This window comes from Periplaneta americana, chromosome 15 (assembly GCF_040183065.1).
Source record: "Periplaneta americana isolate PAMFEO1 chromosome 15, P.americana_PAMFEO1_priV1, whole genome shotgun sequence".
Lineage (NCBI taxonomy): Eukaryota > Metazoa > Arthropoda > Insecta > Blattodea > Blattidae > Periplaneta > Periplaneta americana.
In genome coordinates this window covers 28,765,900-28,780,745 of record NC_091131.1, presented here as the reverse complement: position 1 = coordinate 28,780,745, position 14,846 = coordinate 28,765,900, and the positions used below count along the sequence as shown (strand labels likewise).

The window sequence follows — 14,846 nt, the reverse complement described above, 5'->3', positions numbered from 1 at the left end:
AACATCGCAACTGTAGTGATTGAGTCGCGATTTTTTTTTTATTATCGTTCTTAATGTCGATGATGGGATTCCTAATGAATCAGAGAGTTGTTTCTGAGTAAGAGTACTGTTCTCATCGTACGTTCGTAAGATTTCCAATTTTTCTGACATAGAAAGCACTTTTTGTTTAACACTCATTGTAATGACATTCACAGACACTTCAATAACAAAAGGACAACAAACTGCCCAGCAAAAATTTCAAGAATTTTATTACGACCGAGTGAGGAATGTTCTTTGAGAGAGAGGGTTAGCAAGAGGGTGGAGTATTATAACTGTACTGTATGTAGGCTTTAACCACGTAGATAAGGAGTCCAATAAGAGAGTGTAACAAGAGGGTGGGGTATACTGAGGTATGAAGTATGAAGGTTTAAATGCGCAGGTAAAGGGTCGAATACCAATGCTTTTCAGGTTAATGGCACCAGTGAGTTCAGTGACCAAGATGTTTCATTGCTGCTACAGTACATTGCTGAAAATTACATCGAAAATATTCCACAAAAACTGTGTATTATGCGGGACTTGAGTGCAACAAACGGAGTATTTTATAAAGGTGTTATATGTGAAATGTGCAGGGACCAGACAAAAAAGCGTATTACAGCGGGATAGCGTCTTATCGAGGTTTTACTGTAATTGAGGAAATATTGTATTTTGCATGTCTGCTGAAATCCGAGAAATGCAAGTGTCCTGAAGTTTTTGTTGGGACAATTGTGTGAAAACTGGGAATGTCCTGGCAAAAGTGAGATGTCTGTTTAGCCTAGTGTAATAGTACAAGTAATGAGGAAATAGAGGACTTGTAAAGTAAGATATAGCATTTTCGATAAGACTGAGCTGACATTGTGACTTTCTCCTCCAGGTGTTTTGTCTGCCGGCCAGGGAGTGACCACAGCTTTTCCTGAGACCAATGAGCAAGATTGTTAAGAAGTGGAGGATTTCAAGAGGACATCAGTAGGAGTGAAGGATTTCAAGAGGACATCAGGAGTGAAGGATTTCAAGAGGACATCAGAAGGAGCGAAGGATTTGAAGAGGTATGTCCCCAGCTTAAGGTTGGAAATAATTACAATGCACAGTATATTAGAACAGATTATATATAGGGTGAACAGTAAGTAAAGTCAGTAATTGTGGTGGGCGATTCCTTGAGTAAAGAGGAACAAAAAAGTCAAATAGCATTTCGCTATATTTAGAATAGTTTTCCAGAAAAACGTGCATTTTAAAATAAATGAATTATGAGAAGTTGGTACGCTGTGCCCTACAACCAGCTTAGAGTAACACATTAAGTTGTGTTGCTCTGAACAAACTTGTCCACCTGACTTGTTGAAGATCAATGGCATCTTGTCATATACATTGCATTTAAACTCGTAAGAAAAAATAGACGATATAGGTGTACTGTAAAATTTTAGTGTTGAAACTGTGTTAGATAATGAAGAATGAACATTGCTTTTTTCAAGTGAAACAAAATTTTAAACAATTTAAAGAAACTCTAGAACCTTATTTTAATTAAATGTTGAGAGAAGACAGACAATAAGGCACTCTTATTTGAAACTAGATGGATAAGATTAAGAAATATGTCTATATTCTAGAGATCGTGAACAATAATGATGCATATTTGACATTATGAAAACGAAATTTTAAAACATTTAGGATAAAATAAAAACATGATATAGTTTTCCCACGTTGAAGTAAGGAAGAAAATAGTAATATTATGAAACAAGACGTGTATAATATAATAATGTATAACATTATAAGTGAGTTTCATATGGTTTTATTTAGGACAGTGTTCTAAAAGAATATTAATAAAGAAATAACATCACATTTGTAAGATATGTAGTTGATCATGGGCTATGAAAAAAAAAAAAAAAGGTTGCTATGACAAATGAGGAACCAGATTTACTGTAAAAATATGTATTAACAATTTAAAAAACAAGGCAGTGATGATACACCATCTGAATCTTGAAATATGGTGGAGGAACACTTCATGAGTATATACACGATTTGATACTATGAATTTGGAATGAAGAAAGAGTAGCAAATGAATGGAAAATGGCATACATTACACCCATACACAAGAAAGGAGATGCAGATAATTTCCATAACTACAGAGGTATATCATTACTAAATACTACATAATATGAAGTTTTTTCTTCATTACTACTGAACAAATTACGACGACATACAGAAAAAATGATTGGGGATTAGCAAAATGGTTTTCATCAAGGCTGATCTACTTAAGATGATATACTACTTATCATGAGGTTGATTAATGGAAAAGTATGGGAATATAATCAAGAAGTACATTATCTGTTTATTGATTTTGCTAAAGCATATGACTCAATATATGGAGAAAATGTATGGAATATATGGCACAATTTGGAATACCTTTGAAATTAATCAGATTATGCAAGATATGAATGGACGATACGGTAAGCATAGTAGTAAGGAATGAAATTATACCAGAAGAATTCGTAAATGAAACAGAATTAAAAAGGTGATGCTCTCTCACCAATCTTATTTAATACAGCATTAGGGAAGACAATACAACAATTAGACTTAATACCAGCTGGAATAAACGTGGGTGGACAACATAAAGTTGTTAGATATGCTGATGATTTATTATGAATAGGAAGAAATGAGCTTGAAAGAAATATAATATATGAACACGTGTAACAACACAAGGCCACTGGGAACATCTCGAAGTATATGGAAAGATGAAATTCAGAAGGAATGCATCGAAATGGGAATGACCATCTGGGAGGAACTAGCAAAAGACAGAACAGAGTGGAAGTGTTTTGTGAAATGAACATGAAGTCGACATGCTCCATAATATCCTTTGATTGATTGATTATGTGGTATATTAAGCATGACGTTCACTTAATAATAAAGACTTTTAATGCTGATGTAGAAAGAACTTTATTTTCAAACTCTTTGACTTAATTTTAATTACGTATTTGATGAACACAGCTAATAAGAAAAGCTTATTTTACAGTGTACAAATGTAATTAATGAAAAAAAAAAAAAAAAAATTCTTTTTGTCATACGAGTGTTTTCTTCAGCCAGTTAGAAATAGTTACCTTCCACTTCAATTTTTGAAGTAGTATTCTGTGTACTTACATACAAGAAATGAAATTTCTGGAGCCATATTTAAAAGCAGTTTTGTTACGTTCCTTTTTTCGTTGCATACGAAAGCTGCAAATGTTCAGGCAGCTTTACAGTGTTGTCACAGTGGAATGAAAGCTTCCATTGGTTTGGATCAAATTTCTGCATATTTCATTTATTGTCATAATGCACTGCTCTCTTAAAGTGACAGAGGATATTGGGAATTAATGGTATAGCTTTCCCAAGATATGCTATGAGATGTTTGATATAAAATAACTTTTTTTTTTTTTTTTTGTTTCCCTGAAAAGAACGCACAAAGGTGCAAAATTGTATTGAAGTTTTTTGTTTTAAACAACTGAAAGAATGTCTTGAAATTAACGATATTACTTATGGTTCATCCTGTAGATGTAAGAGCACCTATAGTCGACAGGACACTTATAGTTGACACCAGTTTTTAGAATGAATTTGTGTTTTCTCTAAGGTTGACAGTTGTGTCAATTTCAGGTTTTCAACTTAATATTCCATGTTATAAGTATTTTAAACATGCTTGCCACAGAGTGCATGAATATTCCTATTTTTTTCGTCTGCAAGTCTTAGAGGGTCTAGTTGACAGGAGCTGTCAACCTTAAGTATCCAATGTTTCAGCTTTAGGAGACTATTGAAGAAGACCAAGCATTTTTTGAGGGGAAACAATTCAACAATATTCCCAGCAATTAAGAGGTGAAGCACGTCTGTTGGAGAAACATGTAGCGTGGTTTGATGGACAAATTGAAAACTTTCCAGGAAAATAATGAAGCCTGCGCCACAGAGGATTTTCTGAAAGAAAGTAAAGACCCTACAGCTACAACAAAACGTAGGAAAAGCTATGAACGTATTAGAGCTACAGCCTGAAATAGAAGCACCTAGGCTGACGACACCACATTCTGTTGAACCAGAACCACCTATGCTCACAATACCACAACCAGTTGAACCAGAACCACCTATGTCCACAACACCACAACCAGTTGAACCAGAACCACCTATGTCCACGACACCACAACCAGTTGAACCAGAATCATCCCTGCCCACAAGACCACAACCAGTTGAACCAGAACCACCTATGTCCATGACACCACAACCAGTTGAACCAGAATCACCTATGCCCACAAGACCACAACCAGTTGAACCAGAACGACCTATGTCCATGACAGCACAACCAGTTGAACCAGAATTACCTATGCCCACAAGATCACGGCCAATTTTTATTTATTTATTTATTTATTTATTTATTTACCCTGGTAGAGATAAGGTCATCAAGCCTTCTCTTTCCCTATACTGTCTTCCCCTCTTCCCTATTAGAATATCTTAAAAAAATGGAAAATAATAACAAGAAACTAGAGAGATGGAAGAGAAGAAGAGAAGAAAAAGAAGCAGCAAGGAAAAAAAGAGAGAGAAATGTCAGGATCAGAAAGCTCAGATGAAAGTGCAGTTACATTGATGAATACTAGTGACTCTGAATGGTGTGAGGAGGATTCTGATGAGATTTGGTAGAAAATCTTGAGCAAGAGAATCTTAAAGGGGGGGGGGGGGGGGAATTTCATAATTGGTGAGGTTTTTGGGGGGAAGGAGAAATACATCCAGATTGACTTACCTCAGTATTGTTGAAATAAAAATAATGGGTTTGAAAAGTGTTGATGCAAGTGAAATAGAATTTGAAGCAGATGAAAATGACATTTCTCGCATATATTTGAATCAAATAACTGGGTATGTGGAGACTCCAGTGGGGACTTTAAGGGGGGAAGAGATAAGATATCTTTAGAAAAAGCAACTGAATGTCAAGGAGAAATAATTAGATGTTTCTTTGTATTAAAGTGGTGTTTTAAAGTATTTGTATGAAATTAAAGTTGTTGTAAAATAATAATACAAATATAATAAAAGCTTAATAAGTGATATAAGGTGTTTTATTGTGTATTCCACTGATATAATTTTTTCAATGTGTCAACTATATGTGCAGGTCAAGTGGTTATTGTTAAATGTATTTTTGAGTATAAATATATTAACACATATGTAGATTGAAGTTGGGATTTGGAGATGTCAGTTTTTTAAAATCTTTCTTACAGTAAAGTACAGTTGGATGATAAAAAAAAAACAGTACATGTTTCCTTAACATGTCGACTGCTGGTGCTCTTACCTTATAGGTTTAATAGGAGAGACAAAGTAGATACATGTTGAGATGAGTGCATTTTCTACTTACTATATGCCAGCTGATTGTGGTGAGATTTAAGAACTTGAGTATCCGTCATGGTGTGCCTTAACTTAACGTTTGTGTATTTAGATCACACCATAATTCTACTATATTTACGTTTTATTGCTGTTCTGCTATTTCTTTCTAATATCGTCGTATACGCCTTTCATTACTCGCTATTTATGCAACGATGTTAATATTTGCTCTTTCTAAATGCCATCTATAGTAGTGTCTATCTCTTTCTATTGTTTAATTATTAATTGTATCCTACTTGTTTTCCATGGTCCTGTTTTCTCTATAAGCATCCTGTGGGTTTTTTATGCATCATTTACAGCTTGATGTAGAATTTGTAGTTAACACTATTGATTACTTTGTAGGTGCCTTTTAGTTTTCCTGTCACTCTCGACTATATGCTGCATGACCTATTGGAACTATTTGCCCTAGTGAAATCATTCATTATGTAATATTTATGATTTACTACTTGAAGTTGTACAATTTTGACATTTTCTTCCTGATCTTCCTACCTCTTTCTATTGTTTAATTATTAATTGTATCCTACTTGTTTTTCATGGCCCTTTTTCTCTATGAGCATCCTCTGGTTTTTTTTTATGAATCATTTACAGCTTGATGTAGAATTTGTAGTTATCAGTATTGATTACTTTGTGGGTGCCTTTTAGTTTCCCTGTCACTCTTGACTATATGCTGCATGACCTATTGTAACTGTTGTGCCCATTTTTGACACCAATTTTTGTTATACTAATTGTGACACCAGTATTTATTATACCATATCTGACACCAATATTTTATTGTACCAATTCTGACACCATAATTTATTATTATACTATATCTGACACCAATAATTTGCCGTGCTGCTTGCCACGACAAGAACAGATGGCTTATCTTTGAGATAATTGCGAGTTATAATGTCTATCAAGATAACACAAACAAATCAGACACTGCGTTATACTTTATAAACTGTTCTTGGTTATGGATAGGAGGGATTCCTATTTGGAATGTGATCTCAGGCTTTCGAAATAATCACAAGTGTAGAAATTCACTAATACTAAGTTTATTAATAAAATATCAAGTTATTACAAATAAATTGTTAAATATTGAGATTGAAAGATTTAGAAAGTATGAAAATTCCTGTTAATTTCAAAGTACCAAGATGAACTAGTTACACATGAAAAGTCTAAAGAAAGATGTGATGATTTTACTTACAATACATAGTAGGGCGAACCCTGGTGCTGTTCCCAGATGATGCCATATTCTGGATTTGTTCCTGGACGTCGGGAAGTTACGAGCGCTACTCCATGACCGCTATCTTGACCAATAACTAATGACTGCGTTTTCGATGTTTCATGTCCTTTTTATAAATTCTCTTTGTGACGTAACAGAGTGACGCTATTTTACCTGCGAATCTTCTAAAAAGACGGTATTGCATTCACTAAACACCACACTTCTGATTCTTAACCATTCTTTCAAATCGGCTTTTCCGGTCGTCACTAAGAACAATACAGATTTAAGGAACTCTCGTGATTGAATCTCTGTTTTTAGATTTACCAGTAACCAATAGAAATTGATGTCTCGCGAGAGACGCTGCATGTTATATGTCAGCTGTTGCTAAGACTGAGTTCGTGATAAAAATGTAAGCGTATGCATTTCTGCATGTTCAAGGACTGGACTGTGGTTCTGCTGACGTTAACTAAACTGTGCTTTGTAATCTGTTGAAACAGGAAGTGATCTCTGTTGTATCAAAGCATGTTTGAATCTTTTAATAAGTACGATTTTATTACTTTAAAATAAAGTGAAAATATATTGCTTGTGGTCATAACAAAGTTATGATTGCTTATCATAATCCTTGGGCACAACAGAACTATTTGCCCTAGTAAAATCATTCATTATGTAATATTTATGATTTACTACTTGAAGTTGTACAAATTTGACGTTTTCTTCCTGATCTTCCTTCTACTTTGACTTATACTTATCACTATTCATTGGTACACTGTTAGTATACAATAGTAGTCCTGATTGCTGTCTATCTTTGTGTTTGTTGCTATATATGTATAGTTGCATTTAATTTTCTGTTGCTATTATTTCTTGCATTCTCGTCCTTCACTTGAAGTATATTGCCTCGCCTTGTTCTTTCTTATCATGTACACCTTTTTCATCAATTAAATCTTTACTCTCCCGTGGCACTGATATCGCTTGTATCTGTGTTACTTTGTTGATGCATTCTTGAATCCCTCCTTCCTCTTCTGTGTCTGTCTTGTCTGTTCACTATCCTCGGTTAGCTGTAGCTGATTTGTAGCTTTGTTGTTGCTCCCACTCTTAACTCCACAGCTGAACTGCTGTTCTGAAATATTTTGCTCAAAATGAAGTGCAGAACTGATTCTGAAAGTGAGAGTAATACTTGGTGGCTTAACCTGTATGATACACTAATAGACTTGTTGGAACATAATAGTACGTAACAGGTTTCCCTTCTTTGTTAAAAATATTGGAAATTGAAATTGCTGCTGTTTTTAATATAGGAACTTTGCGAATATAGTTTATTGTTAATGTTCATATTTGGGAAACTTGTATCAGAGGTGGTTTTCTAGAGATTTTTTCGTGTAGTTGAAATATCAGCTGGCATAGTGTAATGGAAAATGAAATGGCTTGTGAAAGACATAAAATGAATTGTATTGTGTACATAAGAAATATGAGGAGTTAGATGCAATTGAGTGCTTGTCCAGAGGCAGTGAATTTTGTTTAGTGTATAAACTTGGTGTGTCTTTGTGATTGTAAATGATTATTAGCAGTGTGATTTATTGACATTAATGGTATGCGCGAAAACTGTTGGAAAGTAAATGTAATGATGGAAATGTCTTAGTGGAATTTGAAAATTGAGTGAAAAATATACTGGAATTTTTGCTTAATTATTGTAAATTGATAATAGTAGTTCATAATTACGATATTTTGAACGAAGCATGGGTTTTGTAGAGAATTAAAGTTAAATGCATATTTTTACATATTTCATTGTTGAGCATTACATAATACAGTCTGATCTTTAAGTCGCTCCACGGCAGTGGAATAAGTGAGAACCCACTAGGTACGAGGAATGTAGTGGTAACCCTGGTTATATGTAGGTGTGTTAGCATTCAGCAGAATGAACCATTCACGAAAGAGTACAAAACTCTTTTGGTATTGAGACAGTGACGGACTGGTTGGAATGGATGAATATAGAGGGAACTGTAAAGAGAGGGAAAAGCAAATATGGTATTGATAAATATTGAGAAGCAGCCAAATAATAATGATAATAAATGAATGAACTTACCCATTTAAGCAAGGTGCTGAAAATGTCCTCCATTCTGCCGAAGGCATAGATCCTCATGTTTTATTTTATTATCAGACACGTTAATTAAACTTTCTTTTGTCACAGAATTTGTATAATTTCTTATTGCCAATTTTAGGTCATGAATTCTTTTAGGGTTGTCTTGATAAACTGTCGACTTAGCAGCACCCCAAAAGAAATAATCGGGCGGAGTCAGATCAGGGGATCTCGGAGGCCGTAGTTGTTGTGAAATTATCCTCTCTCCAAAAATGTGTTGAAAGAAATTCATTAACACATGAGATGTGTGAGTTGTAGCATTAATTGTTGAAAAAAAAACATTTAGCATCTCTTATTTGTTTAACTGTCCAGTAAAAGGAAAGAATATTGGAATAGTAAATTTCAGAATTGATGGTGTTATTAAAAAAAATTGGGCGAATAATTATAGATTGGGATATAGCACATCACACATCTATTTTCTCTGGATGCAGTTCGGTTTATTTTGCAAAATGTGGATTTTGAGATGACCAAATTCTGGTATTTTGGGAATTAACATAACGCGAGAGGTGAAACCAGGCTTCATCCATAAAAATATCCTATCCAACACTTGAACACCATGGTGCTGAATCATCCTATGGAAATGTTCGCAATAATGAATACGTTTCTCGTGGTCGGCAGGTTTTAATTCACGCACCATGTCACTTTGTAAGGACACAAATGAAGTTCTTGTGCCGTAGTATACAAAATGTTTGTCTGTGGAGCGAGTTTCCTCAATGATTTTGTTGGACTTTTAAGCTTGCTATCAGAGATATGTAAAAGCTTATTTTAAAATACAAGCATAAAAACAAAAAAAACGTACTTTTCTCAATTTTTCACCCTTATTTCACCGATACATTGCTTTAAGAGTGTTATCAACTGCTTTTTGGGTGCTTGACTGCAGTTCTAACTGCGGTACTGTGGAGGGACTAAAAGATCACACTGTGTGTGTGGTGTGACAATGATGTATGCATAATTTGGGGGAGTAGTGCAAGCAGAGAATGATAATTTGTCTTTGTTGCTGATGTAGAAGGCAATGTAGTGCCCTCCTTTCAGTTAAAGGAGATTGAATTATGAGTTTATTTCCTTAATGATGGGAAGAATGTAATGTTAGTGTGAACAATAATTTGTTAATTTGGGTGAGGGTGCGAAATATGTACGAAATTGCTTGCTTGCTTGCTTGCTTGCAGGAAATATTAACTGAAATGAAAGTATTTTCACGAGTGAGATGATTGTAAAGTGATTACAATGAAATGACACTGCTAATGATTATTTTTCATATTGTTGTATACACTGTATCTGAGTTCATATATTGCTGTATATACTCACATAATAGACGCCATTGCATAATGTATGCAGCCGAATTTGTGACAGTAATATGTAGGAAGGAGGGGGGGGGGATCTGTTGATAATGTATGCATAACATTTTCAGTTGCTAATGTGGTATTATTGGATGCACTTGTCATGTGAAAATTGTGAAAGGAAAATTTGATCGGTTAAGATAGGTGTATTTGGAAAGTTCATTTTTTTTTTATTTTTTTATCTTTTTACTGTTGGAAGGAAAAATTACATAAATTGACAAAGATTGAATATTGTATATGAATCTTGTTCAAAATTGAAATACATATTACAAATTGTATAAATTGAAATGCTTGAGGTTTGGTGTGATCAATTATGAAAGAGGATAGAAGGAAAAAAAAAAGAAAGAAGTGATGACAACTGTGTTTAAACTGTTAACTGTAATTACACTTGGAATGAAAAGAAGCAAAATAAAAAAAGCAGTTACTTTATAATGAAACCTGATAAGTGTAAATATACAAGTGGAATGGCAGATTGCAAGGTGAAATGAGCTGAAGTTGCAGAATCGATCATTTTGAATATTATTGGAATGTGTGATGTGGAAATGAGCTGTGATTATTGAGTGGAATATATTTTTTGATGCAAAGATTATGGGGAAAAGTGCGTCTATAATGTGAGTAAATGTGATCATTTGTTATTGTGTTAGCCTAGATACACACACAACAATAAATTGTAACAATTAGATACCTAGAATTATATGTAATGTGCGCTTATTATCTGTATGGCATATCTATTTTTGTTGATCATTTCTCATGATTGGCATTGATGAAGATAGGAGTTTTAGGTTTAGTTGGTTGTTCTTGTTGGATATACATCTTGTTGGGTTGTCATGTTCATTCTAGAAATGTAGTAGATGAAAGTGGCGCAACATGTTGTTCTGTGCTGCTGCTGCTTGTGATTAATTCGTTGTTGTCAGTAGGTTTCTTTTGTGATTGGGGTGCACATCTTGTGTTTTGCTGCCTCCCCCCCCCCTTTTTTGGGCTGAATTTGTTTTCTTGGATAGTTTTCTGTTGGCTTTTGTTGATGAGCTTCCTTTTTCAATGAATATCTTATCTGTTGTGATTGGGGTGTATATACGAGGGGGATCCAGGAAATAATGACTGTTCGTGCATACCTGCTGTGGAGCTGACTCCCCTTCCTTGTTTGAAGGTCAGCTGGCTTCCTTAACATGTGTTCTCATAATGTTGTGAGTACTGGTTGCAACAAGTCGCCATTGTGCATTTTGTGTTACTTCAAAATAAACGACGTGATTGATAATCCCGCCGACTGTGAGGTGAGGAGTGTGATTCGATTTTTGAATGCCCGACATTTGAAACCTGCAGAAATTTACCGGCAATTGAAAGAAGTGTATGGTGATACTGTAATGAATGAAAGAAATGTGAGAAAATGGTGCGAAATGTTCAACAATGGGCGAACAAATGTCCACGATGAAACTCGACCGGATGCCCATCACTCATCACAGAAGACCTGAAGACTAAAGTGAACGACAGAATCTTGCAAGACAGGTGCACATCACTCGACGAATTGCATATTGCCTTTCCTGAATATTTCTCGTTCTTTGCTTGGTGAAATTGTGTCGCAACATCTTGGCTACCACAAAATCTGTGCACAATGGGTTCCACGGCAACTGAGTGACCAACACAAAACTCAGAGAATGGCCTCAGCATTGACATTCTTGATGCGATATCACACAGATGGAGACGCCTTTCTTGATCAAATTGTGACTGGTGGTAAGATCTCACAACACCCCAGAGACCAAGCGCCAATCACGTCAGTGGCATCATCCCTCATCACCCAAGAAACCGAGAAAATTCAAACAGACTCTCTCAACACAAAAAGTCATGGCTACTGTCGTTTGGGATCGCAAAGGTGTTCTTTTGCTGGATTTCATGCCAAAAGGCACTACGATTAATGCAAATCGTTATTGTGAGACTTTACGAAAACTATGGCGAGCCATCGAAAACAAGAGGTGAGGAATGCTTTTGAGAGGAGTTGTGCTTCTTCACGACAATGCCTGCCCGCACACTGCTGCTTCAACTCGAGAATTGCTGGATCAATTCGGTTGGGAAATCTTTGATCATCCGCCCTATAGTCCAGACCTTGCTCCTAGCGATTTTCAACTTTTCACTAAGCTGAAAGGCTTTCTGGGTGGAATGCATTTTGGAAGTGATGAAGAGTTGAAGAAGACAGTGAACACCTGGCTTAATGAACTGGCGGCAGAGGAGTATAACACGGGAATTCTAAAGCTAGTGAACAGATACGACAAATGTTTAAATGTAGGTGGTGATTATGTAGAGAAGTAAAGGAAGCTTCAGTTATGTAACAGACTTTGTTTTTTGAAATAAATAAATAATTTTTTTTTAATTATTACAACAAAATGGGTCGTTATTTCCTGGATCCCCCTCGTATTTTGTCTTTCTTTCCTAACTTTTTGAGATTAATTTCGGTTTTCTGTTGACCTTTGTAGATGAGTTTATATTTTTGATTCAGTGTCTTTTCTGTTGTGGTCAGGGTGTATGTCTAGTGTATTTGTGTCTCTACTTTGTTGGATGAATTTGTTTTAATCAGTTTTGTCATAGAGTTTATTTTTTTCAGTCATTGTTGTTTGTGTTGTGATTAGGGTGTATATATTGTTTATTTGTGGTTCTACTTTTCGGGATCAATTTGGTTTGTTGAAATTTCCGTTGGCTTTCTTTGATGAGTTTATAGTTTTAATTCAGTGTCTTTTCTGTTGAGGACAGGGTGTATATGTTGTGTATTTTTGACACTACTTTTTGAGATTAATTTGTTTTACTCAGTTTTCTTTTTGCTTTTGTGCAGGGGTTTGTATTTCCGAATGAGCGTCTTTCGTGTTGTGATTGGGTTATATATCTGCTCGTAATTTTTAATATTAATTCATTTCACTTAGGTTTTTTTTAGGTTGATTGGTTTGTATTCTGTCCTTACTTTGTTAGATAAATTTGTTTTAGTTGGTCTTTTTTTTTTTTTGTCGATTGGTTTGTATTTGTGTCCTTACTCTGTTAGATAAATTCGTTTTAGTTGGTCTTTTTTTTTTTGTTGATTGGTTTGTATTTCTATCCTTTGTTAGATAAAATCGTTTTGTTTTATTTTTTTTTTTTTTTTTTGTTTTGATTGGTTTGTATTTCTGCCCTTAGTTTGTTAGATAAATTCGTTTTAGTTGGTCTTTTTTTGTTGATTGGTTTGTATTTCTGTCCTTACTTTGTTAGATAAATTTGTTTTAGTTGGTGTTTTTTTTTTTTTTTTTTTTTTTTTTTTTTTTTTTTTTTTTCCCCCCCGATTGATTTGTATTTCTATCACTTTGTGAGGTAAATTCCTTTTAGTTGATCTTGTTTTTTTGTTGGTTGGTTGGTTGGTTGGTTGGTTGGTTGGTATTTCTGTCCTCACTTTGTGAGATAAATTCGTTTTAGTTGGTCTCGTTTTTTTGTTGCTTGGTTTGTATTTCTGCCCTTTGTTAGATAAATTTGTTTTAGTTGGTGTTTTTTTTTTTTCGATTGGTTTGTATTTCTGTCCTTTGTGAGATAAATTCGTTTTAGTTGGTCTTGTTTTTTTTTGTTGGTTGGTTGGTTGGTTGGTTGGTTGGTTGGTATTTCTGTCCTTACTTTGTGAGATAAATTCGTTTTAGTTGGTCTTGTTTTTTTGTTGGTTGGTTGGTTGGTATTTCTGTCCTTTGTCTGATAAATTCGTTTTAGTTGGGTTTTTTTTTTTTTTTTTCGATTGGTTTGTATTTCTCTCCTTTGTTAAATAAATTCGTTTTATTTGTTTTTTTTTTTGTTTTTTGATTGGTTTGTATCCTTACTTTGTTAGGTAAATTCGTTTTAGTTGGTCTTCTCTTTGTTTTTCTCTATGAGTTTATGGCTTTCAATTGATGTAGTTTCTTTTGTGTTCAGGGTGTATATCTACTGTACTTGTGCCCTTACTTTGTGAGATTTTGGTTTTGCTCAGTTCACGGTTCATTTTTGTTGTTATGTATATATTTTTCAGTGAATGTCGTTTCAGTTATGATTGGGGTGTATGTCTCGTGTATTTGTGACTCTACTTTTTGAGAATAATTTGTTCTACAGAGTTTAATTTTGTGGACATTTGTAGATGAGGTTGTATTTTTCGATCAACGTGTTTGCTGTTGTGGTCAGGGTGTATTAGTGTCCCTACTTTGTTAGATTAATTAGTTTTGGGCAGTTTTCTGTGGGTTTATATTTTTTAATCAACGTCTTTTCTGTTGTAATTGGGATGGATATTTTGCATATTTGTGGCTACTTTGTGAGATTAATTCGTTTCGTCTTTGGTTTTCTTGTTGTTGGGTTTGTATTTCTTCAATGAATGTCGTTTGTGTTTTTATAGTGCATTTATGGTGCTCATTTTTTAGACGAGTTGGTTTCGCTTTTGTCTGTGGGCTTATATTTCTGAATCAACGTCTTTTTCTTTTGTGATTGGGGTAATATATCTTGTCTAATTTCTTGCCCTACTTTGTGACAATTTGTTTTACTGAGTTTACTGTTTGTTTTCGTTGATGGGTTGATATTTTTTTAGTCGAAGTCTTTGTCTGTTGTGATTGGTGTGTATTTATGCCCCTACTTTGTGAGATGAGGTTATATTTTTCACTCATAGTCTTTGCTGTTGTGGTCAGGGTATATATGTTGTGTATTTCGGGCAGTACTTTTTAAGAATAATTTGTTCTGTTCAGTTTTGTTTTTGATTTTCCCCATGGTTTTATGTTTCCGAATCAACGTGTTTTCTGTTGTGGGTATCTTGTGTATTTCTGTCACTACTTTG

At 34.5% G+C, this 14,846-nt stretch overlaps 1 long non-coding RNA gene across 2 annotated transcripts in view; it reads left to right on the top strand.

The window, feature by feature from the left end:
- LOC138714746 (uncharacterized) overlaps positions 1 to 13,319 on the top strand; it is an 83,986-nt gene extending 70,667 nt beyond the window's left edge. For both annotated transcript variants that reach the window (XR_011336075.1, XR_011336076.1), the window contains one exon: positions 890 to 13,319. This is a non-coding gene — a long non-coding RNA (uncharacterized lncRNA). The remainder of the gene's footprint in view (positions 1 to 889) is intronic.
- The last annotated feature ends 1,527 nt before the right edge of the window (positions 13,320 to 14,846 follow it).